Source organism: Lygodium microphyllum, chromosome 27, assembly GCF_053477565.2.
Source record: "Lygodium microphyllum isolate KBCC chromosome 27, Lygodium_microphyllum_v1.1.10, whole genome shotgun sequence".
Taxonomy (NCBI): Eukaryota; Viridiplantae; Streptophyta; class Polypodiopsida; order Schizaeales; family Lygodiaceae; genus Lygodium; species Lygodium microphyllum.
The window spans coordinates 93,651,333-93,675,450 of NC_141161.1; the positions used below are offsets into that span (position 1 = coordinate 93,651,333).

The 24,118-nt window shown below is 38.7% G+C and overlaps 1 pseudogene; it reads right to left on the reverse strand.

Moving 5' to 3' along the window:
- Nucleotides 1-12,741: 12,741 nt before the first annotated feature.
- Nucleotides 12,742-13,578, reverse strand: LOC148012608 (pentatricopeptide repeat-containing protein At4g18520, chloroplastic pseudogene; annotated as a pseudogene).
- Nucleotides 13,579-24,118: the final 10,540 nt, after the last annotated feature.

Consider the following 24,118-nt stretch of genomic DNA (forward strand, 5'->3'; position numbering starts at 1 on the left):
TTATTTAGTTAGTTTATTTAGTTTATTTGGTTTAGTTAGTTTAGTTAGTTATTTAGTTAGTTAGTTTGGTTAGATTTGTGGTTAGTTAGTTATTTAGTTTAGGGTTAGTTTGTTTAGTTAGTTGATTAGATAAGTTAGTTTGAATTATTTTTGTGTGTTAGTTACTTTGTATTTAGTTTAGGGTTAGTTTATTGTATTTAGTTTACTTGGTTAGTTTAGTTAGTTGTGTTAGTTTAGGGTTAGTTTATTTAGTTAGTTAATTAAATAGGTTAGTTAAATAGGTTGTTAGTTAGTTTGATTAGATTTGTGGTTAGTTGGTTTAGTTAGTTTAGTTAGTGATTTAGTTAGTTTAGTTAGTTTTGGTTGTTTATTTAGTTTAGTTGTTTTATTTAGTTAGTTATTTAGTTTATTTAGTTAGTTATTTAGTTTATTTAGTTAGTTATAGTTAGTTATTTAGTTATTTAGTTTATTTAGTTTTGGTTGTTTGTGGTTATTTGGTTTAGTTAGTTTATTTAGTTAGTTGATTAGACTATAACTAATTTATTGGTATTTTTTAATGTATTTATTGGTTTAAATAGTAAATTAGTTAGTTAATTAGGTTGTTGGTTAGTTAATTAGGTTATTGGTTTAAATAGTTAGTTTAGTTAGTTTTGGTTGTTTATTTAGTTTTGTTAGTTTGTTTAGTTAGTTAGTTAGTTAGTTTGTTTTGTTAGTTAGTTTAGTTAGTTATTTAGTTAGTTTTGGTTGTTTGTGGTTATTTGGTTTAGTTAGTTATTTAGTTTAGTTAGTTATTTAGTTTAGTTAGTTATTTAGTTAGTTTTGGTTGTTTGTGGTTATTTGGTCCATTGTGTGGTTATAATAATATCCATGTTATTGTGTATATTTGGATATAGTATATGTGTATGTAAGTAGTTAGGTAGACAATCATGGATGAATAGTTACATGCATACCCATGTAAACTTTTAGTCCTATGTTACATGAACTTAGTTTACTTATTTAGTTAGTTAGTTTAGTTATTTGTGGTTCTTTAGTTAGTTTATTTAGTTAGTAGTTACGTTAGATTGTGTGTTAGTTTGTTTTTTTGTTAGTTTGTTTAGTTTATTTAGTTCATCTCTGTTCGTCATCTTGATTGAATCAACAATCCTGTTTAGTTAGTTGTCGAAATTAGTTAGTTTAGTTAGTTGTGTTGGTTTAGGGTTAGTTTATTTAGTTAGTTTAGTTAGTTAAATATAGTAAGTTAGTTAGTTAAATAGGTTGTTAGTTAGTTTGATTAGATTTGTGGTTAGTTGGTTTAGTTAGTTTTGATTGTTTATTTAGTTTAGTTAGTTTATTTAGTTAGTTAGTTATTTAGTTTAGTTAGTTTATTTATTTAGTTGATTAGATAAGTTAGTTTGAATTATTTTTGTGTGTTAGTTACTTTACATTTTGTTTAGGGTTAGTTTATTCTATTTAGTTTACTTGGTTAGTTTAGTTAGTTGTGTTAGTTTATTTAGTTAAATATATAGTAAGTTAGTTAGTGAAATAGGTTGTTAGTTAGTTTGGTTAGATTTGTGGTTAGTTAGTTTAGATATAGTTTAGAGTTAATTTACTTTTTTGTTTGTTTATATATGTGTTAGTTACTTGAGAGAGAGAAAGAGAGAGAGAGAGAGAGAGAGAGAGGTTTGCTTGGTATGGTTTAATTTATTGGTATTTTGGTTTATTTTGTGCAGTTTGTTTGTCAGGATTGCTATTTGAGGTCGGTGATCTCTCTCTCTCTCTCTTCCAGGTTGTAAATTTGTTTTGATATATTTATTGGTTGTTAGTTAAATAGGTTGTTAGTTAGTTTGGTTAGATTTGTGGTTAGTTAGTTTAGTTAGTTTTGGTTGTTTATTTAGTTTTGTTAGTTTGTTTAATTAGTTATTTAGATTTAGATTAGTTAGTTTTAGACTATAACTTAGTTACTTTATTTAGTTAGTTAGTTTATTTAGTTAATAGTTACTTTAAATTGAGTGTTAGTTACTTTAGATATAGTTTAGGGTTAGTAAGGTAGTAGTTACTTTAGATATAGTTTAGAGTTAATTTGCTTTTTTGTTTTAGTTTATGTATGTGTTAGTTACTCGAGAGAGAGAGAGAGAGAGTGAGTGTTAGTTACTTGAGAGTGAGTGAGAGAGAGAGAGTGAGTGAGTGAGAGAGTAAGTTAGTTTGTTTGTTACTCTACATATAGTTTAGGGTTAGTTTGTTTTTTTATTTTAGTTTATATATGTGTTATGGGTTAGTTACTTAGTAGGTTTTACCTTAGATTAGTTGCTTAGTTACTTTAGAAGATTGTGTCTTAGTTTAGGGTTAGTTTGTTTTTTTATTTTAGTTTATATATGTGTTATGGGTTAGTTACTTTAACTAGAAACTTAGTTAGTTAAATAGGTTGTTAGTTTTGTTGGTTTACTTTAGTTACTTTAGTTTGGCTGATTAGTTGCTTACCTTACTTGGTTTAGTTTGTTTAGTTCGTAGGTTACTTTAGTTTAGAGGTTGGTTACTTAGTGCATTGGTTGGTTGGTTAGGTGTATAGAGAGGGAGAGGGACAAGCAGAGAGAGAGGGTTAGTTAAACTTTGGTAGTATAAGACATGGTGGTTTTTGCTGTTTTAAAATTTCGAGAATATGTTATATATCCCTCAAGGCTAACTCGTCTTTTTGTCCAGTATGGAGGCTTCTACAGCAAACAAGAATATGTCTGTAGAAGATATTATACAGTGCACTTCTAACGTGCAAATGAATGCACGCAAAATAAAGGAGGCCACAAGGAAAAAGGCTGTTCGTCATGCATTTAAGCATGTTGCAGGGCATGATAGTTCTGTTGGTTCCTTAAGGTTTATTCGTCGCCTGGATGGGATTGAAAGGCAAGTGAAGACACTATTTCGACGTCAAAAAGCTTCGATTTCAATTTCTGAGAACATTGGTGACCGACTACAGAGGATTGAGAGACTGTTGGACGAGAAATATGAAGGGCACCTTGCTGATGCAGTAACTATACAGGGCGAGTTAGAAGAGATCAAGGGTTATATAGGTGACATTTATGAGCATATTCAGAAAAATTGGTGCCCGCATGCTGGATCTTTGAATGATCAAGAAGAGAAGCTGAGAGATATTCTTGATAGTACAGGTCGTATAGAGAATGGAGTATGTGAGCTGATTGCACACAAGAACGAGAGCTTAGTTGCACCGGAGAACATTGCTCTTGATGTGCAACTTACTTCTTTGAAAGTTTATTTGAATAGATTTTCAGCAATGTTAACGCAGATGAATCGCCGTGCAGGCTCATCTTCTGGCACTGGAGATCATTGCCCTTGATATGCACTAGAGAATGTTGCATCTTTGAATAGTGGTTCACAATAGGTTTTTGGCAATGTTAACCAGTGCTTCTTTGTTGTGGTTTGCTTGGTATATGTAATTCTTGCAAGACTTCTTAAATGAATTGTTTGATGAAAATCTTCATTTTGAAACACATCGTATGTGTCTTGCAAATTATAAAACTTCTCTATGTTTCTCTCTTGATTACTGAGCAATTTTGCTAATGAACTTTTGTAACTTAGATTGGACTAGATACATAGAATGATTGTAGCTTTGATATGTTGCGACATTTTGTATAGTTTGCCGTCCTCGCTCCTCTCTCTTTGTGTCTCTCTCTCTGCGAATGTGAGTTGGTAAGGTATTGTGTGTCCTATGGGATTGACACCAATAAGTATTTCAAGATTGGGGACACCTTTCTATATAGGAGATGTTCTTTTCTCTCAAGATTGTGCTAATGTATGTGAATGAAGATCGACATGGCATGGCTTTTAGACAATGTATGGTTGGTACTTGGTGAGCGTCATGTGTGCATGATAGCACTCATGTGTAACGTACATATATTCTTTCATGCATTTAGGGTTTGTGGTTGCGAATGTGAGTTGGTAAGTTATTGTGTGTCCTATGGGATTTACACCAATAAGTATTTCGAAACTGGGGATATATTTCTGTATAGGACATGCCCTTTTCTCTCAAGATAGTGAAGATGTACATGATTGAAGATCCATTGGCAGGGCCTTTAGGCAATGCGTGGTTGGAACTTGGTGAGTGCCATGTGTGCATGATAGTACTCATGTGTAGCGTACATATATTCTTTCACGCATTTAGGGTTTGTGGTTGCGAATGTGAGTTGGTAAGTTATTGTGTGTCGTGTGGGATTGGCACCAATCAGTATTTCGAGACTGGGGATACCTTTATGTATAGGAACATGTTCTTTACTCTCAAGAAGGTTGTGAATGTGTCTATCACTTATGTCTTGACGTTTGGTGTAGCCATGGAACAAAGCGAAGCCATAGGAGATATTCCCGATGTAGTGCTTTCGACTTCATTGAATGTAGTGGATTCAGTTGAAATAAACAAAATGGCAACCACATCATCTCTTCGGCGCTTGCCAGCTTGGGTTCATTCGCATGGGTATGGAAGATAGTTTTGTTAATTGTGATTGCGTCAAAGTGCTACTATTTATATTTTTGGAGATGATTGTTTATATGTTTCATTGCAGCCAACGTATAAGCTCTAATAGAATGAATGTGCGAAAAATGAAAGAGGTGGCAAGGGGACAAGAGATACATGTTGCTAAATATACAAGAGCTGCAAAGATTCGAAGAAACACAAGGGCTACTTCGGGTGCTTCGGACTTTAAAAAACTTGAGGCCAAGATGAATGAGTTGATGGAAATGCAGACGAGTTTATGTACGCGTGTTGATAGTGCGCTTGCCATGTACTCAATGGAGTTACATGAACAGGCTAAAGGTCTGCATGGTGTTGTCAGCGAGACCAAACACACGCAGGGTGTTCTCTAGCAAGTGTCGATTGATCTGGGTGGTGAAGTAAGGGCACTTTCAGCAATTATTTCTGAGACTAGCAGATTAATGAATCTGCTGGTGAATGATATGTGGGCTTCCCTTTGGGGGCTTGGAGATGACCATGAACCTGTGATCTGCCAGAGGGGTTGTCGGTTGCCGTTCTTGCAGTTTCAAATGAATGTTAGTAGGTTTAATGCTTTGTTGCAACAATTGAGCCGTCAGATGAATGGTCGCATCTAAGGAGACTATGTATATGCAAAAATTGCTTAGGGTGGAACTTATAGGTTCAGATTGTGTTGCGTATTTTAAAGTGCATGGGCTAGCACTTTTTATGATAATATTTGCTTCTTTTTTGTAAAGCCTACATGGAAAATGCTAAGATGTGTAACACTTTTGATATAACAAAGCGTATTTGAGTAAAATGTATTGAGTGTGTATGACGTGATGTCTCTTTCTTGATATTTACATGGAGCAGATTTGATACTCCAATGATGGTTGGTATATTTAGATTTGATATATTGTGTACATCGAATGTACGCAATACATTTAGTTTAGAAATCAAACCATGCCTTTGATAAAATGTATTGATAGTCGTTTCTGCAGTTGCATGTTTACTTTCTTTTGTTAATTACCAAGGTTACTTCTATCTTAGCAACCAGGCTCTCTCTCTCTCTCTCTCTCTCTTTAATGGGCTGGTGTAGCGACTTTTTAGACAGATACATTGACTGGGTTGTAGTGGTTTTGTGTCTTGATATTTACATGGAGCAGATTTGATGCTCCAATGATGGTTGGTATATTTAGATTTGATATATTGTGTACATCGAATGTACGCAATACATTTAGTTTAGAAATCAAACCATGCCTTTGATAAAATGTATTGATAGTCGTTTCTGCAGTTGCATGTTTACTTTCTTTTGTTAATTACCAAGTTTACTTCTATCTTAGCAACCAGGCTCTCTCTCTCTCTCTCTCTCTCTCTCTTTAATGGGTTGGTGTAGCGTCTTTTTAGACAGATACATTGACTGGGTTGTAGTGGTTTTGTGTCTTGATATTTACATGGAGCAGATTTGATACTCCAATGATGGTTGGTATATTTAGATTTGATATATTGTGTACATCGAATGTACGCAATACATTTAGTTTAGAAATCAAACCATGCCTTTGATACAATGTATTGATAGTCGTTTCTGCAGTTGCATGTTTACTTTCTTTTGTTAATTACCAAGGTTACTTCTTTCTTAGCAACCATGCTCTCTCTCTCTCTCTCTCTCTCTCTCTCTCTAATGGGCTGGTGTAGCGTCTTTTTAGACAGATACATTGACTGGGTTGTAGTGGTTTTGTGTCTTGATATTTAATCTTAAATTTACATATTTATATATTAAATGTGTGTATACGTTGATAATAGGTTTTGTGGCAAAGTGATCAATATGGGGTGTTCGTATCGAGCAACTGGGAGAGACTATGTGTTGCGTGTTCATAGGGACATGCTTACTTTCACGAGGTATGACTGACGGCAGGTTGCTAGACTCAGGGCTCGGAAAGGGATTTTAGATCGTAGTAGATCCATTCAAAGAGACATTGAAAACCATTCGTTCCATGAGGAGATTCTAAATGGTCATTGTGAACTAGGCCAACCACAGTTTGGTATAGATGTGGGCGCTAATGTTTTGCCATCACCGGATAGAACCATTAGGGGATTTCAAGCCCAACGACAGTTTGGTGTGGATTTGACGAATGCTTTGCCATTAGTGGGTGGTTGTAATGGTCTTAATCATGTGACTTTTGAGTCACATGTTAATAATGCTTCAATGTCTATGTGCCAACATGGGGGAAATCTTAGCGGAGTCGTTTGTGAGAGTGTGTCTCACCGTGTTGAATTTGTAAATGGGGATAGAGCCAGTTGAACAGCATGTTGGTTTAGATTTTGGAAATCACCACAATGTGGAAAATTCCGTGGCTAATGAGTCACGTGTTCATAATATTGCTGTTTTTGATCCCCAAAGTGGTGGATTGTGCTCCATTTTAAATGCTTTGCCTACAACGGATGTTCACCCGGCAATGTCAATACTACTATTTCAAGAGCCGGATGTGCATTCCATGGGGAGTCTTTGTATGATGTGTGAAAGGTGTTCAGCTAAGTTGTGGAGATGCGAGACTCGGGTTCAAGGGTCGATTTTGTTTGGAAGACACTGTTGTCGAAATGGAAAAGTAATGTTGCCGCCATTGCAACGTCCACCGCAGCCATTGCATGATTTGTTGCATGGCATGCACCCTCAGAGTAGGATATTTAAAAACAACATACGAGCATACAACAACGCTCTTGCATTTGTATCACTCGGAGCTAATGTTGATGAGCTACCCGTTATCGGGAATGGTTACACCTTTAGAGTGCATGGCTCTGTTTATCACCGTATAGGTACTTTGCTTCCTGATGTGCAGCGTCAAGAAAGGCCAAGATTTGCACAACTGTATGTTTATGATACCGAGCATGAGTTGCTTAATAGACTGGGGGTTATGCATGATTTATTACCAAACTTGCTAGGGGAGCTTCAATGTATGATGCATCGACACAACATATATGCACGTGCTTTTAGGTCAGTGGGTTTGTAATTGCAAAATAACCCCGTGCAGGAACTAAGAATGAGTATTTTTGGTATTCAAAGAACCAGTAAACAATACTCTGCTCCTGCAGCAACTGAGGTTGCAGCTATCATGCCAGGGCAGGGTGACGAGGGTACTCTTGATCGTCGGGATATTCATGTTTACACTCGGGGTGGTCGATGTGTTGCTATTTCAAACTTGCATAGGGCATATCTGCCAATGCTATATGTCCTCCTTTTTCCTATGGGGGATGATGGTTGGCATGTAAAGGTTCCCTACAGTAATGTTAGTGTTCCTGTTAACATATATGAATTGTCCAATAAAAATTGTGTTACCCAGATGCAGTTTTATGCATTTCGTCTTCAAGTGCGTGAAGATACTGAGGTGTGCATATTGCGTGCTGGTCGACTATTGCAGCAATTTATTATTGATGCTTATTGTAGTATAGAGCAATGCAGGTTAACTTGGTGTCGCCAGAATCAATCTGTGTTACGATCGGAGGCCTATAAAGGCTTGGCAGACATGGTGGGGGCAAACGATGATGGGACAATGCCGATTGTTGGTGCCTCTGTTGGCAAGAGGATAGTTTTACCGTCATCATTCACAGGTGGACCAAGGCACATGTATCAATTATATCAGGATGCCATGGCTATAGTGCGATGTAAGGGAAAACCTGACCTTTTTATAACAATGACATGCAATCCAAAGTGGTTGGAGATTACTAATGCTTTATTTCCTGGGCAAAGTGCTTATGATCATCCGGATTTAACTGCTCGCGTGTTTCATAAAAAGCATGCTGATTTGATGTGTACGCTGTTGCGGAATGATCTCTTTGGAAAGGTTGCTGGCTATGTTACTGTGATCGAATTCCAAAAGAGAGGGCTACCACATTCTCATACTTTGCTAATTTTAGATTCGTCTTTCAAACCTTCTGAAGCATGTCACTACGATAGACTGGTTTGTGCTGAGTTACCCAATAGAGTTAAGTTTCCAGCCTTATTTGAGACAATTTCAAAGTGTAACATTCATGGCCCCTGCGGAGGATTGAACCCCAAGAGTCCCTGTATGGACAAGGGTAGATGTACTAAAGATTACCCGCGAAAATTAGTGGGCACGACGACAGTTGATAGTTCTGGCTATCCCGTTTATCGAAGACGAGATGATGGAAACTCTGTGATTATAAATGGTAATGTTATTGATAATCGATGGATTGTTCCATATAATCCATTCTTGAGTAAAAAATACAATGCACACATAAATGTAGAGGTTTGCTCGACAATTGCGGCTGTGAAGTATTTGTATAAATATGTGTACAAGGGGCATGATCATGCAACCGTCAAATTTTCTGTTGGGGTTGATTCAATCTGGAATGGTGGCGATGCTCACGAGGTGGACGAGATACAAAGTTATTTGGATGCACGATATGTTTCTGCCTCTGAGGCATGTTGGCGGATCTATGATTATGCATTGCACGATGAAAAGCCTGATATACAGCGTCTGCAGGTACACTTACCTGGTGAGAACTATGTGGTGTTTCGGGATACAGATAGTATACCAGATGTTGTGCAGAATGAAGACCTCCAGAAAACTACTCTTACTGAATGGTTTGTGTGCAACCGCATTCATCCAGAGGCTAGGACTATTCGTTATCAAGACTTTCCAGTGTATTGGGTGTGGAATGCACGACATAAGATGTGGACTAGAAGGAAGCGTGGGAATACATGTGGTCGGATGTATTTTGTGGCGCCTACCTGTGGTGAGCTCTACTATTTGCGGATGCTTTTAACAGAGTGTCGGGGATGTACTTCTTTTGAAGATTTGCGTACTGTTGATAGCGTGATCTGTGATACTTTTAGGGATGCTTGCATTGCAAGGGGCATGTTGGAGAGCGATGATGAATATGTTGTGTGCTTAGAGGAAGCTGCCTCTGTGCAAACTGGTGCTCAACTCCGAACTTTATTTGTTGCAATTTTAGTCTTTTGTGAGCCAGCTCGGCCTGGCCATCTATGGGAAAGATTTATGGTGCCAATGGTAGAGGATATCATGTATAGATTGCAGTTACAGCACGTGCATGCCTCTCTTGGTGTTCTGCAGCATGAGGCATCTAACATGGCTTTGTTGCATCTACAAGACCTTTTACGTCATGTAGGACGAAGACTTTGCAATTTTGATGGGTTGCCTGAACCTCATCAACCAAAATCACAACTGCATGCTAACCCTCTTTTGCAAGATGAATATGCATACAACATATCAGAACAACATAGGGTTTATGAATCCATGGAGGGAATGTTGAATGAAGGACAAAGAATTGCCTTCGGTGCAGTCATGGAAGCTGTTGATACAGATACTGGGGATGTATTCTTTTTGGATGGTCCTGGTGGGTCTGGAAAGACTTTCCTATACAAATGTTTGCTTGCGAAGGTACGCAGTGGTGGTCGCATAGCATTGGCAACAGCATCATGTGGCATTGCTGCCTTGCTTTTGCCAGGTGGTCGTACAGCTCACTCGCGGTTTAAAATCCCAGTAGAATTAAATAATCGATCCACTTGCAATATTCCTGTTCAAAGTGACCTTGCTCGGTTATTGAGACAAACAAGCCTTATTTTGTGGGATGAGGCTCCTATGACCCATCGACATGCCTTCGAAGCGGTTGATAGAACTCTAAGAGATGTTATGAGCTGTGATAAGCCATTTGGTGGAAAAGTTGTTTTGTTTGGGGGAGATTTTAGACAAGTCTTGCCTGTTGTGGTAAAGGGAACACGTGAGGATATTGTTAATGCTGCATTGTGTTACTCTGATTTGTGGCGTTACATAAGGGTGCTAAGGCTATCTGGCAATATGCGAGTGTCGATAGCTGGTAGTGTGGTGGACAATGGGTTCATCTATTGGATTCAAGGAATAGGGGATGGAGTGGGTGTTACCGAAAGTTGTGATAAGTTGTGTGTCCCACCTAGCATGATATTAAAAGGGCACTCTATCGAAACACTGATTGATAGTGTCTACAGTGACGTGTCCAATGTGGGTGACTACACGTCGTATTTTAGTGAGCGAGCTATACTTGCCTCGCGGAATACAGAGGTGGCTACTTTGAATGATCGTGCATTGCAACTAGTGCCAGGGGAGGTCAGGCAGTATTATAGTGCAGATTCAATTGCAGAGACCGACGACTCATTTTTGTACTCTGTTGAGTATTTAAATACATTAGATCTTGGAGGTGGATTTCCTCCTCATTTATTGCTGTTGAAGATAAATGCACCTATTATTCTTCTTAGAAACCTAAATCCAGGAAGGGGTATGTGTAATGGTACGCGTTTGATATGTAGAGCTTTCAATAGGAAAGTGATAGATGCTCAGATAATAATAAGGGCAAATGTGGGCGAACGAGTTTTTATTCCACGTATTACTTTTGTTTCGAATGCTACACATTTGCCATTTACTATGAAGCGGAGACAATTTCCCATCCGGTTGGCATTCGCTATGACAATCAACAAGTCACAGGGGCAGACTTTGTTCATTGTTGGGCTTTATCTAAAGGCACCAGTATTTACACATGGTCAACTGTATGTTGCATTTTCAAGGGTAAAATCTTCGCATGGTGTGAAAGTGCTATTGGGTGAAGAGGATGGGGGTATGACCACAAACATTGTATACAAGGATGTTCTCCGAAAGGTGCAGTAATGTGCATTACTTTCTTTGCAGAGATGTAGTTATTGACGACCATGTAGGAACATTGGTTTTTGCATATATATGACCATGCAGGGACGTTGGTTTTACATATGTGTGAATTGCTCTCTATGCCCTGTTTGGTTGGCATATACTCTTGGAAGTATAATTTTTTCATATTTCACTGTTCATTTAACTTTTGCAGATGCCTACCCTAGAGTGGCACTATTACCCAGCTTCTGACTATCAAAAGGAGCTGCAATGCACATTACTCACTATAGCTCCTGATAATATCATAAGAAGGACACTTGCAAGGGTCATCGAGCGTTTATATGATGATGTTAATATCGACATCAAGCTCCCAGTTTTTATTGAAGTTGTACATTGTGGATACACGCAATGTTTTCGGGTGCATATGTACGAGGTTGACCATAAGAAGAGATTTCAACGCTCCCATACAGATAAGATACCGAGGCATTGGTTTAAGTATGGGTTCAAAGATTTGGGTTGTTTTGTGACACTGCATCAACGTTTGTCAGTACCTACGGAGTGGTTCACAAATGTTCGACCAGGTATTATTAATATTGGAATGGAATGATCTTTGTTAGTTATTCCATGTACTTATGTTGTGATTTTTGTTCTAATGCAGGTGGTGAAGAGGGAGGTAGGGCCGTTGCATCGCCCATGCGATTACCAATGGAAACTGTGGAATCGTTCCATGCTTCACCTTCACATATTTTGCTCAAGGAGGAGGATTTTGTTAATGATTCCTCGAAGAAAAGGAAGATTTCTTTCCATTAGGCGTCTTTGAGACATTGTCTTTTTTTGTAGGCATCGGCCATTTGCCTATGGTACTTGGAAATACGTCGGTGCCTTATGCTTGGCCTTTGTGGCTTCATTTTGACTAGGTCTCTTATAGAAATTATTTTTGTGGTGGTTAGTCTCTGCCTCAATTATGACCCGCTTTTAGTGTAACATTGTTATTCCACGTACTTACTTATACCGTTGCATTGCCGATGTGATTACCAATGGAAACTATGGAAGCATTCCTAGCTTCACCTTCTTATGTTTTTCTCAACGAGGAAGATTTTGTTAATGATTAGTCAAAAATCTTTGTTTCTATTAGGCATCTTCGAGACACTGTCTTTTTTTGTTGGCATCGGCCATTTGCCTATGGTGCTTAAAAAAACTTGCGTACCTTATACTTGGCCTTTGTGGCTTCGTTTTTCAGTATTGTGCAGTTGTTTCTAATTATCGCATGTGCAAGCATATAATTTCTTACATTTATGTCGAGAGGAATGTTTGTAGGTATGGTGCATGGAATAGATTGTTTTTATGTTTGGCATTTTGTGTTACATTGGTTTGAAACTACTTTTAGTTTTAAGTTTGGTGTGTGTGTGTGAGACATAGAGAGGCTGCTTAGAGAGAATTGGAGAGAGAGAGAGAGAGAGAGAGAGAGAGTGAGTGATTGAGTGAGTGAGTGAGTGTGGATACAGAGGGGGGAGGTGTAAATGGGATCAAAGATAGAGGGGTTGTGAGTAGAGGAGAGTAAAGTATGTGATGTTTTTGTGATAACATTTCCCACTGTGCGATAGGGAAGTGAAGCTGCCGTGCGATAGCACGGCAGCTTCACTTCCCTCGCACCCCGCTTCGCGGCAGCGAAGCTGCCGCGAAGCGGGATAGCGTTCCTTGCGCTTCGCGCGCAAGGAACGCTAGTCCTGCTATTAAAGCACTCCATGAGACCACATCATGAAAGGGAAGCTTGTCAAACACTTCTTGTGCATTTGCAAGCAAGCCACATTTGCTGTACATATCTACCAATGCAGTCCCAACAACAATGTCTTTGTCCAGCAACCTTTCTCTAACAATCTCATCATGTATTTCTTTGCCCTTATCTGCAGCTCGTATGGAGCCACAGGCCTTCAACACACAAATAAAGGTAACTGAATTTGGACAAAGGCTCTCAAGTTGCATCTGCTCAAAACACTTCAGTGCTAGCTCACCATGCCCTTCCTGCACATATCCTGCAATCAGTGCAGTCCATGAGACTATGTTCTGAACTGGCAGCCCATCAAACACTTGGACTGCTTCTGCAAGAGAGTAGCATTTCCCATACATGTCCACCATTGTACTCCCCATGTATAGCTCTTTCTCAAGTCCTCTCCTAGTTATCTCAGAATGTATGCCATGCCCTGTTTCTAAATCTCCTTCTGTGCCACAAGCTTTTAAGCAGAGAATGAATGTGCTGGTATCCACAAACACACCTTCCAGCTGTATCCGCTCAAAGCAAATCAAGACTTCCTCACTAAGCCCGTGTTCAGCATGTGCTACAACCAAAGCCTTCCATGAAACTGTATCTCGAAGCGGCTGCTTATCAAACACCCTATGAGCCTCTGCAAGGGAACCACATTTGCTATACATATTTATCAGAGAATTTCCCACAATCAATTCTCTTTCAAATCCCATTTTTGATATCTTACAATGTAAAGATTGGCCTGAGTGCAAGGCTCCTATGCTACCACAAGCTTTCAAGGTGCATAGAAAAGTAGCTCTAGTTGGAACCACACCCTCCTGTTACATGTCCCTAAAGAGATCCAAGGCAGTGAGACTGAACCCATTTTGAATATATCCTGTCATTAAAGCATTCCATGACACTTAATTTCTTTCCAGCAAGCCCTTGAAGACTTTATGCGCTTCGTTTAAACTTCCACATTTGACATTGATTAATTCCTCTTACTCCAAACCCTCTTCCACGTAGAACAAAAGTATAAACACAACAACTAAATATGTACAAAGTATCAAATCCCACACACAACTTTTGGGTGGTTTTCATACCTCGAATGCGCAGCAATACGACAACGATGCTATCTCATGCTGCATTACCCCATGGATTTTGGGTAGAGGATGTTATGACAATCATTCATCTGATTATCAGGTCACCAAACATGTCTTTGGGGGGGAGAGTCCCTCAAGAAGAGTGGTCAGGCAAGCCACCTTCATATACTCATTTGCGAGTCTTTGGCTACGAGGCTTTTGTGCACATATAGAAAGAAGAATGCAACATATTGGAACCAAAGTCATGTATATTCCTAGGATACAATGACAAGGGTGAGATGGGGTATAGACTTTGGGATCTCGAGAAAAGAAAGATAGTACACATCAATGACATCATCTTCTGTGAAGATCCCATGCATAAGTAGCCCAAACAGAGCGAGGCAGTCAAGAGGGTTGTTTTCATGGAGGATGTACCTTTTAGATAGCCATTTGTGCCCAGTGGAGAACGGCTTATACTTATTGTAAATACTCCTAAAAATATAGGAAATGGTGTTGGAAATGACTAGCAAGGTATTACCCATGATACACCATAGTTTTAGCCTGATAACATGCAGTTAGGATAGCATGAACTGTCAGGACAACATGCTGGAATTTTAGGATAGCAACTTGTACATGCAGAATTGCATGCTTACATTTCAAGACAATAACCTGTATATGTAGAATTGCAGGCCCATATTTCAAGATAGTAACCTGTAAATGCAGATTTGCAGGCCCAACATCTCGCAAATACAGAACCTTCACTACTTAGGTCAACCCGACCTTCAAGGAAGCCAAACATGTTTATTCTTGGTGCGCAGTATGTAGCGGATTATGTCATGTTGATGGATTGTGGTGAATTGTCATGATTCAAGGAAGCAATGACTAGACCAGATAGCAAAAAAATTGGTTCAAGGCCATGCTGTCAAAGATGGAATCTCTTGAAAAGAATGCTACTTGGGACTTGGAAAAGGTGCCTAAAGGGCAGAAAACTCTTCCATGCAAGTGGGTTTTCAAGATGAAGGTCACCTCTGGTTCTTCACCAAAGTACAAAGTATGGTTAATTGTAAAGGGGTACAAGTAGGAACATGGAATTGACTTTGATGAGATCTTCTCTCCTATAGTCAAGATGACTACTCTAAGAACTGTTTTGGCCTTGGTTGTAGCTGAAGATATGGAGTTCATACAGATGGATCTAAAGACTAAATTCTTATATGATAATCTACATGAGGACAAATATATGCAGCAGCCTGAGGGTTTTTTTGCTAAAGGAAAAGAGACGATGGTCTACAAAACTGAAACGGAGTTTGTATGGGTGGAAACATGCACTAAGGGAATGGTATCATAAGTTTGCATTAGGAGAGGTTTGAGATCTCAAAAATGCCATGTAAGCGATTCTAGAAAGAGAAAATATTTTAGAAAATAAAATTATTTTTAATTTTTAAAAACTTTAATATTTTGGTAAGTAAATATATAAAAAATTGTTAATAAGTCATTGTCGGGATATTCTCGTGGTCACATCAAATCTAGAAATCTAGGCCGCCATAAAGGTGACAAAGATTGTCATAATCAAGATCTTACTCATTCTCATTAAAGTAAAAAATAATATTCAATTTGAATTTTGTTTGACGTTTGATTACTTCCCTCCATTCTCACTCTCTTCTTTCTTTCCCATCCTTACTAGTTTCTTCTTCGTTTTCCTTCTTGTTTCTAATTCACATACTTTTTCAATCCAATCTTCTAATCACATCCTTAGCTATGGATTAATCATCTAATGATCTCTGTAACTCTAGTAAAAGGCCTCTCTATCATCTTCATATTGAGTTGGATAGTGAATATGAACCACTAAGGAAGAGAACAAATCCCATTTCCGTTACAAAGTCTATGAAATATATACTCAGGTTTGAAAGAAAGAAAAATATTGATCTTTGGTTAGATGGTAGGCTATATCCCAAAGATCCTAGCAAAAATAGCATTCTGCATTTCTACAATATCACTTCATTGTTGAGGTTCATTAGTGATGGTTATAATTGGTTTCTAGGCTATACACTTAACTTGGTTGCAGAAAATGATGTCCTCAAATTAGAGAACCATATTTTATCAAAACATAACAATGAGTTACTATAGAAGCTAGAAGGCTATCAATAGAGGATTCATCTGTTGGAGAAACACATCAAATCTTAAAAAGGAAAGAAAACTATTTTAGGACTTCAAAATCGACAAAAGGCTCTTACAAATATTGAGAGTCTCAAACGAGGAGGAGGTGGTTGTAGTAAAAGAATCCAAGTAGTGAGGTACATTTTTATTTCACTTTAAAAATATAAAATATGATTTTGTTTATAATTAATTGTATTGATTTGTGATGTTGATTTTGTTTAGGTCTCTTCTTCAACCGAATGCAAGTGAAAGAGATTCTTTCAAAGCATCTCAGTTTTATTATTATCTTCTTCCTTCAATACTTTCAAAAGATATTTTGGAGAAGAAAAACTTTAAAAAGGCAAAGAAACAATGCTTGGAGTCATTTATAAAGGATCTCTCTTTGGATAGTGAGTTAATGTAGAAGACATTAGACAATATTGGTATCAGTCGAGATGCTTATATACAACTTTTCCAGCTTTCACAATCAAATATGAAGCAAGGACAAGTACATAATTACATACTTCCAAGGCCATCTGTTATTAGAACTATTAGACACAGAGTGAATAACAAGGTAATGGAGATTCTAGGTGAGCCTTTCCATATCAATGCTAGCTTCAAGGGCAAGAAAAAGGAGGTTGTATTGAATGAATTTAACAATATTTTCCTTGACTTGCCCACCCTATAATGCTTAATGATTAGATTCTATGACTTGTCACTAAAAGAAGTACAAGGAGTGGCTAGATTTGTGGTTAAACTTGATGAAAGTGAGATTTTAAAATGTACAAAACTAGAGAGGGTCTCTATTACCTTGATGAATAGAGCACTTTCATCAGATCATTACAATCACTCAATGTCATTTAGTGTTCAATCGGAACACAACATCTGGTGGCTAGGAGCACTCGAAGTAGATACATAGGATTTTGATATATTGTATTGGGTTTTTCATCGAACACCAATACTCGATGTTATTAAGAGATAACAAGTAGGAGAAGAGCTATTTGTTGAAGGATTTAGAAACTATAAGATTGAGTGGCACATAGCTGGTGACTTAAAGACACTTAAATGTATGTACAATGTATCAAAGGGAGCCAGCTCTAGATCTCCTTGCCTATATTACATGTTCCCAGCCAGAGAGTTGAACTCAAGCAATTGGAATAGAGCTCCCTCTAGGCACAAAAAGGTTCCACAATTTAAGCCAGTCTTAGATATTCCTTTAGTGAATACCCATATCTGTACACTTCATGCACTTTTTATAGGATAATTGAAAAGCTTGTTCATCTTTATATAGGATTTTCATGGAAGTTAAAGCCATTATCAACTAGAATAAATGCTATAACAAAGATTGAAAAAGTTTTATCTGCAATTGGTTTGCATGGTGGTAATGTTGTTATTGAACCAGATCTTCAAAAGTCTAAGGATGGCAATTGTGTCCCCAAAAAGCCATCTATTGGTGGAGTGAAGGCTAGAAGGTTCCTAGACTTTCATAGGAGACTTGGTAAGATAAACTCTAGGAATGGTGGCTCAACTATTAGATACAATCAATGGAAGTGCCTACATAATGCAGTTAAGGATCATGCTGATAATGGACAAGCTCCAAATAGAAAAGCCAATGTTTGGAAAACACTAGACAAAGTATTCTTTTATTATGATAAAGTAGAGCAGAATGATGATGATCTCAAGGACTTCAAAAACCAATTAAACCTTTTGTAAAAAGGCAATGACATAAGCTTGGGGTAATCAACACTTTACTCACTACATGATAAGAAGTTTGCATATGTATGTCTCTTTATTGTCTAATTAATATAGGGTTTTCTAATTGAATTTCTTTATTTTTTAACTATGCAATATATTTTATACAACCATGCTCCATATTTTATCAAGAAATATGGATCTCTATCTATTTGATTAACCCAAGGTATGGAAAAATCACATTATCAAGAAATAACAAAATATTTCACACACAAGGCAGGGAGGTGGAAGATACAAAGCAAACAATTTATTAGAGGTCTTTTAATGGTTCTACAGAAAAATTTGGCACAAATTCAAGCTCAAAGACACAATCGCATCATGTAATACATCATCTTTGGCAAGGACTATATCCACTATTACCCAAAGAAGAAAAGAGGGATATTTAAACTATTGTGCAAAGCAAAGATATTCTGAATGGTTACAAACTAGACAAAGAGATGGAAAAAGATGGGTTTCAAGAAACCCTTAACATATTTTAGTCTGACTCTATTTGCAGAAGGGTCTTTAGTTTTAGGGAATTCACTGGGTCCTCTAAGGGAATCTTTTGTTTTATCCCACTTGATGTGACCTCTACATTTTAGGAGCTCTTGTTTTCTATCGCTGGAAGGAGCTTCAAATTCTTGGCATCTCCTACATGGGAGAGCAAATAAGAGGCAAGAAATCCAAAGTATCTTGCCCTAGATCCACAGTATCCAGGCATGAAGCCAAACACTCTTATAGCTTCTTCCTTCTCCACCAAAATTATCTTGTCTAAACCTCTATTGAAAGCTTGGGATCCAATCATCTTGGAGATAGCTTTCAAAGCCATTATTAGTAATCTTGGAGAGCTTATCAACCTGCTATGATAAATTGCAACTATTTGATTATTTAAGCTTCCAATATAATGACCAAGGTCTTGACTTTTGCCAAGCTTCAATGTCCTTGAGCCCTTGGCTCTTCCAAGAAAGTTGTATGCATCTTCAATTTCTATCTGCACAATAAACCACAATAGTATAAGATGTCAGTATATAAATATCCAAAAATATTTGTGTATAATGCATAACATACTCTAATATAAATCACAATGGATATCTTCGAATTATCTTTCATACCTTAGGGTTTTCATCTTCTTCAAGAAGACTATCATCATATAAATTTATTGAACTTTTTGGTTTCTCCTCTAATGGAGACTTCAGTTTCTCCTCATACCCCATGTTATCAATACCAGGTCTCTGTTGAAAGAAAAGCTCAACTTTTTCAAGATCCAATGCTCTTTGTTCAATGGCATCAAGCTGACTATACCTCTCTTCGAATTCTCGAATCAACTCCGAAGCAGCAAGACCTTTGTTTGGCATGTAGACCCACTCTCGGAATGACCGCCGAGTAGCCATACCAAAGTCCTCAAGGAAGTATTCTTCTTTCAAGGCCTTCTTAAAATCTTGCCAATGTGTATTTTGAATAAAAAGATCAGTCACTTTTGTTCTCAAAGCAGGTGTGACAAGACGAAGGAAGTACTTACTCATAAGTCCAACAGGAACTCCAAAAAACCCCATCTTGATCTCATATGTCTTCAAATATGCTGAAACATTACGCCCGTCAAATAGCTTCTTCTCACTCTCAACTGCTTCAATAGCCTTAGTCGCGCTGTTTGCATTCTCCTGCTCCGAATAGAGTTGCCTTTGCTGAGACAACTGTTGTTGATGCAATTGTTGTTGCTGCTGCATATACATTTGTGTTTGCTGATTTTGGAGCTGCATATACATGGACATATTCTGCAAAATCTGTTTTAGATCCTCTGTTGAAGTACTTGACGCAGCAGTCATTGATGGAGCTGAAGTAGATGCAGCTGGAGTTGAAGAAGAAGCTGAAATAGAGGCTGAAGTATCTCCCATCCTGAAATTTCTGCGACGCTTTCACGTCGGGTTCACCAAAGATGTCGAAGGGTTTCGAAAGCAATGTCGCAACTTCAGAAGTCCTTGTTAAATTTTAGGATAGAAGATCAATCAAGCTGAATTATTCTTATTTACTGCTGACTACTGTTGTAAATGTCCACATTGCAGCTCAGAAAAAGATCAATGGAATCAAGGTTGATTATGTCATATAGAGCTGATGACATCCTTGTAAAAATAAATAGTATAGAAGGTTGGCTCTTCTTTTTCATTCAGACAAGAATAAATTTTTCAGGAGCAGTGTTTGCTTTTAAACTGGTTGAAGAAGTGTCACAGATTTTTGTCAGACGAACAATAGAAATCAGTTCATGATTCTAAAAGGACAAAATAGCATGTTTCTTCTAGCTTTGTGACTGCATACACATCTTGTCAAGGTGGATTTCTAGTAATGTTGAGGTTCTCTGAACTGAAATGAATGCTGGAATCATCTTCAAATGACAGCCACAGTAATTCAGAAACATATCATCAATGAAGGATAGAATTCTCCGGCAATAGGGAAATCCTTATCTCTCATCTCCTGAGCTGCTACAGGATTAATCATGTTCTGCAAACAATATGCCAAAGCAACCACGTCTTCAAGAGGCCTCCAATGTTCCTCTACTTTGCTGGCCAAGAACATACATGCTGTTGCAATTGTAAATTGATCATTTTTTTATGATGTGATTAATGAAGGTAAAATCAATGGCAAAATATAGTGGATATGACGATTGCATCACTGGGCATTCTCAGCTTGATTCCAAGCTCCCTCAAGAACGTGCAAAATGTTCTACGAAGGTCGTTCACAGTTACTGAATCGATCCCATCTCTTCGCGATGGAGTCATTGCTTTGATCTCATCCCATGAAACATAACGATCAGCTTTGCTACAGCTACTAGTAACACTTCTGTTGTATCCTAAGGTTCTTGGATCATCTCCGTCATAAGTAGTAAGTTGTCCTGAAGCTTGTGATCCTGGCATGGGTAAAGTTTGACATGGTTATAGCTTCTGAGACAGGAGCTTGTCGACAGCATTGTAGGACAACCATAGAAAATGAAGATTGTGGAGAGCCTGCAGCACTTCTTCAGGTTCCTTCCTCTGCGCCTGCATTTCCGTCTGTTGCCAACGTATAGCTGTGGTTATTATTGATGACACCTCGTCGCATGTCAACAGATTTCTACTCTTTAATTTAGCATAGCTTTAGCTCATCGCAGTCAATCCACTAGAGATAGCTCCCCTCCTTCCCTGTTCTGAATGCAGAGTTCACCTTGATTTCTTTTTCTTCCCCCCTTGTTCCGTTGAGTACCATCTATCCTCTTCCTCCAATCAGCCACCTGATCAGTAGGCCTAGTCGAGCTTTTCTTCTCCTTAGCTTAATCAATGTCTAGTGTTGACTCGTCCATCCCCGTTGCACATCCTCCGGAGCTTGTCAATTGCTGTCGACCCCTTCCTCCTTCGTTTCTTTCTGCGAACAGTTGTGTCGAAGTTGACCAGAGAAAACCTTGAGCTATGCAAGCGAGTCAAGCGGCTTTTCATCAGACAAGCAAGCTCTGTTGCTTCGGCAACGCTTTGCCCTATCTCGTTATCATTTGGGATTGCAGAAGCAACATTAACAAGTAGATGATCTGCACCTCTGGTTGATTCATCTGCTGAGTCTGTATCATCAACAGCTTTTACCTGGTTTTTCCCTTCTTCTCTCTCAGCATCCGAAGGGGCCTGTTTGAAATTCGATCATCTACAGCAAGCACGGAGTTGCTTCGGCAACCTCACGACCAACATATCATCGTCGTATGTCGCAGACGTGCTCTGGAGCTGCGAGCCAGACGGCAAGTGGAACCGCCATGGTGGAAGATCTAGTTCATCAAGGATGGCTCTAAGCCTTTCTGCTCCAAGGATGCAGACCTTGCTTACCCCGGGAACGATCTCGACGACCTCTGCTCGTACGTCCTCATACGAATCCAGTGAGGAATTCCCCTCCTGTTCCTCTCTCTTGCCCAAAAACTTTAGCACTCTCCGCATTCAGAGCTTTCTCAAGCTTTTTCCGTCGTTTTCTCCCCCTATTCTGCGCAGAGGATCGTCCTCCCCAAATCCATATTCAGCGCAGAGGATCGTCCTCCCTTTTTGCCTTCTGATTCCTCTCCAAAAAAATCGTATGCCAGATCCATCAATCCCCTGGGAAAATCCTCCAAGCTTGATTCAAAAACATAAAAACTCCTCTTTTCCCCCCAAAGCACGGCTCCTTTCCCCTAAAGCACGGCTCTCCCCTTTTCCAGAAAAAGCCCCTATCCACATATCTTTAGAAGGTGAGGAAGACATCGTTTCCAGAATTCCCTCTGAAGTTCAACCAAACAAGTATAGTGATCTACTATGAGTGTAATGCCATAATTATTTGTCGTCAACTTGAAAATATTTCGGCCCTCACATGCCAAATTCGCATGACTGCATGCACCCAACAAGCATGTGAACATGACAACATCCCTTTTCTTGCATACACTTGAAGAGATCTATGGCTTGGTTACCATCTAAATTTGTGCCACATCCTTTACATTATCATCAAGATCCACAAACAAATCAATCTCTTCGTTATGCATTTCCGGTAGATCAACAAGATTATCAGCTATATCATCTGTCTCTTCCATTGGAGTTTCTTGTCGTTGCTCTTCTCTTGAAAATTCTTCCAATGCATAATCCTCATCATCTCTTTTCTTAAAAATCTTGATTCTTTTTCCAGCAATAGGCACTCTAAGCACTGTTCCATCCAATTCTGTCAGCTCATATGTTGCATTATCAAAGACATGTCTGACTATGTATGGCCCAAACCATCTTTTCACCATCTTCTGAAGTGCAGTATGCTGATTTTCAAGGCTGCTATCAAAGACCAATACCCAATCTCCCTCTTCTATTGCTCTGGGCCGCAAGCGATGCCTGCTGTCAAACCTGTCCTTATTCCTTAGTCTAGCAACCTTCAACCTGTCAATAGCTAGCTGAATATCCTCAGGTCTCCTCTCCAACTGTCGAATCCGAAGAGCTAAGAGCTCTTCTCTCGACAAATCCTCCTGCCAAGGTAAAACTGACCAAGTCAAAGCACAAGTCTCAATCGGCATAACAGGTTTCTGACCATACATCAACTCTGCAGGCATATATCCTGTGGTAACACTATGAGTCGTACGATCAGCCCATAAAGCAAATGGTAAAAGTCTTGGCCATTCTCCAATCCGTCCTCTGCATGCTTTGGCTAATGCTTTCACTATCAGCGGATGCCCTCTTTCACTCTTTCCATTTCCCTCTGGATTGTATGCTGTGGTTAGAGCCAATTTGATTCCTAGCTGAGAGAAAAACTCCCTAGCTTCATCTGCATCCAATTCACCACGATCTGCAGTGATCTTACCCACACAACCATACCTGCAGAAAATTTCCTCCAATAAGAACTTACACACTGCACTAGTGGTCTTCGTTCTCAAAGATCTGCCCTCAACATGATTGGTAAGATCCTCTCTAGCCAAAACAATGTATCTCATCTGCCATAGACCCATAGGCATGGTAACCAAATCAACTACCCACTTATAATGAATGCATAGCGGATAGGTCGGATGAAGCTCATCTCTATGACGCACTACTGAATACATCTGGCAGTCTCTGCAAGTCTCAACAAAGTGAGAAACATCTCTATACATGCCTTTCCACCAATATTTCTCCTTGATTTTCTCATAAGTAGCCCATACTCCTCTATGACCAGCCCAAGGACTCTCATGAAACTCCCTCATCACCTGTAACTGTGTCTCTCTATCGCAGACAACCCGCAAAGGTAATCCGCCTCTTTTCTTCGGATGCTTCCAAAGAAATCCGTCCTTGAGAAAATAACCATAGGCTTTCCTTCTGATCTTCTTGAACTCTTCATCTGTCCATTCATCTCTTTTGCTTAGTGTACTAAGGTACCTGCCAATCTGCAACCAATCTCCAACATAGAGTTCTTCTGTGAAAGCCACAATATCATAAACATGACAAACATGATCAACCATAGTGGCTGAAATTTCTGCATCATCCTCTTCTGCAAGTAGAGTCTCCTCATCATCATATCTGGCTCTAGACAATATATCTGCCACTGGATTATCCTTCCCTGCTATGTGTTTAAATTCCGGATTTAATGACTTGATGTATGCAATCCATCTCAACATAGCTATATCCGGAGTAGAGCAACTCGTGATCATACCAATCAATGGCAAGCAATCTGTCTCTACCACAACTGAAGCCCCAATAAAGTACTCCTTGTCACATTTGAGAGCCGTGACAATCCCCAATAACTCCCTCTTGATTTGCGGATATCTCCTCTGTCTCTCGTTTAGGACTTTCGCCCCAAACCGAATAGCATACCTATTTCCATCTGCATCATCTTGACCCACAGC